Below are 4,193 nucleotides of genomic sequence, written 5' to 3'. Positions count from 1 at the left end.
ATTAATTTTTTTTTTTTTAAAATAAAATAGTGTCTTCTTATATGAAACTTAAATTCTAGCAGATAAAGTTTCATCCTTCAGAAGACACTATTTTTTATACAGATAAATTAATATAATATATATATATTTAATTAAAGAAAACTTTTTAAATGTGAAATATGCGGTTATAAATATTTAATTTAATATATAGTACTTAAAAATTAAGTTTTTTAGCTCTATCAAAAAGTTTTACTACCACTAATATCTAAATTTAATACAACTTAAATATATAGTAATCTTTACTATATTTAATAATTAATTTTTATATAAAATGAGTGCCTGAAAAAGGATTATCCTTGATAGGATAAAACATGTAAGTATGAATCTTACCTTCATTAAATGCCCTTTTTTTATACCCAATGGAATTAACACCATTACCCCAAAGATCAAAACTTTGTGTGCACTATACACCAGAGTATATCTTTAATATTAGTTTATTCTTTTTACAGCAAAAAGATAAGCTAAGTAAGCTCGTGGGCTCCTGCCCCATTTACGTGAGTCTAACCCCCTCTCTTTTTAATTTACTTTCTTCTTCACAAGTCTTATTTTTTTCTTCTCTCTCTTTAGGTACCCTTCTCTCCATTTCTTCTTCGTCTTGATTCGGAGCTTGAATTGGACTTGAACTAAATCTAATATCTTTTATTCCTTTAATTTTCTTCAAAAAATAATCAATATTCCTCAGAAGCCGCTCTAAAGTACTTTTTAATTCAAGCGTTAGGTTCTTCGGTTATTATTATATCCGCCTCTTTTGTATTATCATCTAATGAACTAGCCATCATGTTGATAACAGTGGCTCTTTTGTTAAAATCAGGAGCAGCTCCATTTCATTTTTGATTCCCTAGAGTTATAGAAGGATTACAATGACCTCAAGTGATTATCTTATAACAATTCAAAAAATTGCTCCTCTCTCTTTATTATCATATACATTATATTCAAATGATCTGCCCATTATTCCAGCAGCTATTATCTCTTCCGCGTTAGTAGGAGCATCGGAGGATTAACCAACTTTTTTACGTAAAAATTATAGCTTATTCCTCTATTAATCATATAGCGTGGATAATATCAGCTATCTTGATTAGAGAAACGAACTGATTATTATACTTTTCGTTTTATGTTTTATTTCTACCTCATTGTTATATTATTCAATTTTCAAGAAGCTTTCCATATTTCTCATATTATAAACTATTCGTCACACTCACCGCAAATAAAAATAATTATATTTTCCTCATTATTATCCATAGGGGTTTACCTCCCTTTAACAGATTTATTCCCAAGTGATTTATCATTCAAGAAATAATTTCCTCCCATATATTTGTTATTTTAATAGTCCTTCTTATATCGGCCCTTCTGACTCTATTTTACTACTTGCGTATTGCTATAATAGCATTTACAATTTCAAGTCCTAGTACTAAATGGGGTATAAAAATAATAAGTACATCCGTCTTAAACACCTTCATTATTGTATATCACTTATTTGGTCTACTTGCCCCTAATCTGTTCATGGTAATTCTATAAAGCTTTAAGTTATCAAAACTTATAGCCTTCAAAGCTGTCAAGAGGAGTAGATCTCCTAAGCTTTAACCTTTTAAGCTCTGGCGTTTCACGCATCTTCAGAATTGCAGTCTGACGTCTTGTTTGATTTCCACTACAAAGCCATGATAAAAGGGTTATTTTACCCGTACATAGATTTACAGTCTATCGCCTATAACTCAGGCCATTTTATCTAACGCAACGATGATTATTTTCTACAAATCATAAAGACATCGAACTCTATATTTTATTTTCGAGCTTGAGCTGGAATAGTAGGTACAGCCCTTAGTCTTATTATTCGTGCTGAATTAGGTCAACCAGAAGCCTTATTGGAGATGACCAAATTTACAATGTAGTAGTTACAGCTCACGCTTTCGTTATAATTTTCTTTATAGTTATGCCTATTATAATTGGAGGTTTCGGGAATTGGCTTGTCCCTTTAATGTTAGGTGCTCCAGATATGGCATTTCCCCGAATAATAATATAAGTTTCTGACTTTTACCCCCTTCGCTAACTTTACTTTTATCTAGAGGTATAGTCGAAAGAGGAGTGGGAACTGGATGAACAGTATACCCTCCTTTATCAGCCAGAATTGCTCACGCAGGTGCTTCAGTTGATCTAGGTATTTTTTCATTACATTTTAGCAGGGGTCTCATCAATCTTAGGAGCTGTAAACTTTATAACGACCGTTATCAATATACGATCTACAGGGATAACTATAGACCGAATACCACTTTTTGTTTGAGCAGTATTTATTACAGCTCTACTCCTACTGTTATCTTTACCAGTCCTAGCAGGAGCTATTACTATACTATTAACAGATCGTAATTTAAATACATCCTTCTTTGATCCAGCAGGAGGTGGTGACCCAGTCTTATATCAACATTTATTTTGATTTTTTTCGGTCATCCTGAAGTATATATTTTAATTCTTCCTGCTTTTGGGATAATCTCACATATTATTAGTCAAGAGTCTGGTAAAAAAGAAGCTTTTGGAACATTAGGAATATCTATGCTATACTAGCCATTGGTGTTCTAGGATTTGTAGTATGAGCTCATCATATATTTACTGTAGGTATAGACGTTGATACTCGTGCTTACTTTACATCTGCTACGATAATTATTGCTGTCCCGACGGGTATTAAGATCTTCAGCTGACTAGGAACATTACACGGTACTCAATTGATTATAGTCCTTCTTTAATTTGGGCATTAGGGTTTGTATTTTTATTTACAGTTGGGGGTCTAACAGGAGTTGTCCTTGCTAATTCATCTATTGATATTATCGTGCAAGATAATATCAATAGATGAATTAGCAAGGACAACTCCTGTTAGACCCCCAACTGTAAATAAAAATACAAACCCTAATGCCCAAATTAAGAAGGACTATATTCAATTGAGTACCGTGTAATGTTCCTATCAGCTGAAGATCTTAATACCCTCGGGACAGCAATAATTATCGTAGCAGATGTAAAGTAAGCACGAGTATCACGTCTATACCTACAGTAAATATATGATGAGCTCATACTACAAATCCTAGAACACCAATGGCTTAGTATAGCATAGATTATTCCTAATGTTCCAAAAGCTTCTTTTTTACCAGACTCTTGACTAATAATATGTGAGATTATCCAAAAGCAGGAAGAATTAAAATATATACTTCAGGTGACCGAAAAATCAAAATAAATGTTGATATAAGACTGGGTCACCACCTCCTGCTGGATCAAAGAAGGATGTATTTAAATTACGATCTGTTAATAGTATAGTAATAGCTCCTGCTAGGACTGGTAAAGATAACAGTAGGAGTAGAGCTGTAATAAATACTGCTCAAACAAAAGTGGTATTCGGTCTATAGTTATCCCTGTAGATCGTATATTGATAACGGTCGTTATAAAGTTTACAGCTCCTAAGATTGATGAGACCCCTGCTAAATGTAATGAAAAAATACCTAGATCAACTGAAGCACCTGCGTGAGCAATTCTGGCTGATAAAGGAGGGTATACTGTTCATCCAGTTCCCACTCCTCTTTCGACTATACCTCTAGATAAAAGTAAAGTTAGCGAAGGGGTAAAAGTCAAACTTATATTATTTATTCGGGGAAATGCATATCTGGAGCACCTAACATTAAAGGGACAAGCCAATTCCCGAAACCTCCAATTATAATAGGCATAACTATAAAGAAAATTATAACGAAAGCGTGAGCTGTAACTACTACATTGTAAATTTGGTCATCTCCAATAAGGCTTCCTGGTTGACCTAATTCAGCACGAATAATAAGACTAAGGGCTGTACCTACTATTCCAGCTCAAGCTCCGAAAATAAAATATAGAGTTCCGATGTCTTTATGATTTGTAGAAAATAATCATCGTTGCGTTAGATAAAATGGCTGAGTTATAGGCGATAGACTGTAAATCTATGTACGGGTAAATAACCTTTTATCATGGCTTTGTAGTGGAAATCAACAAGACGTCAGACTGCAATTCTGAAGATGCGTGAAACGCCAGAGCTTAAAAGGTTAAAGCTTAGGAGATTCTACTCCTCTTGACAGCTTTGAAGGCTATAAGTTTTGATAACTTAAAGCTTTATAGAATTACCATGAACAGATTAGGGCAAGTAGACCAAATAA

At 33.4% G+C, this 4,193-nt stretch overlaps 2 pseudogenes; one reads left to right on the top strand and one right to left on the bottom strand.

Annotated features, from left to right (window-relative positions):
• The first annotated feature begins 1,861 nt into the window (after positions 1-1,861).
• On the top strand, positions 1,862-2,750 carry LOC119569967 (annotated as a pseudogene).
• Positions 2,751-3,233: 483 nt separating this feature from the next.
• Positions 3,234-3,959, bottom strand: LOC119569969 (annotated as a pseudogene).
• Between the last annotated feature and the right edge of the window lie 234 nt (positions 3,960-4,193).

This window comes from Penaeus monodon, unplaced genomic scaffold (genome assembly GCF_015228065.2).
Source record: "Penaeus monodon isolate SGIC_2016 unplaced genomic scaffold, NSTDA_Pmon_1 PmonScaffold_20353, whole genome shotgun sequence".
Classification (NCBI taxonomy): Eukaryota; Metazoa; Arthropoda; class Malacostraca; order Decapoda; family Penaeidae; genus Penaeus; species Penaeus monodon.
The sequence above is the reverse complement of the archived record's forward strand: the minus strand, read 5'-3'. Positions and strand labels throughout refer to the sequence as shown.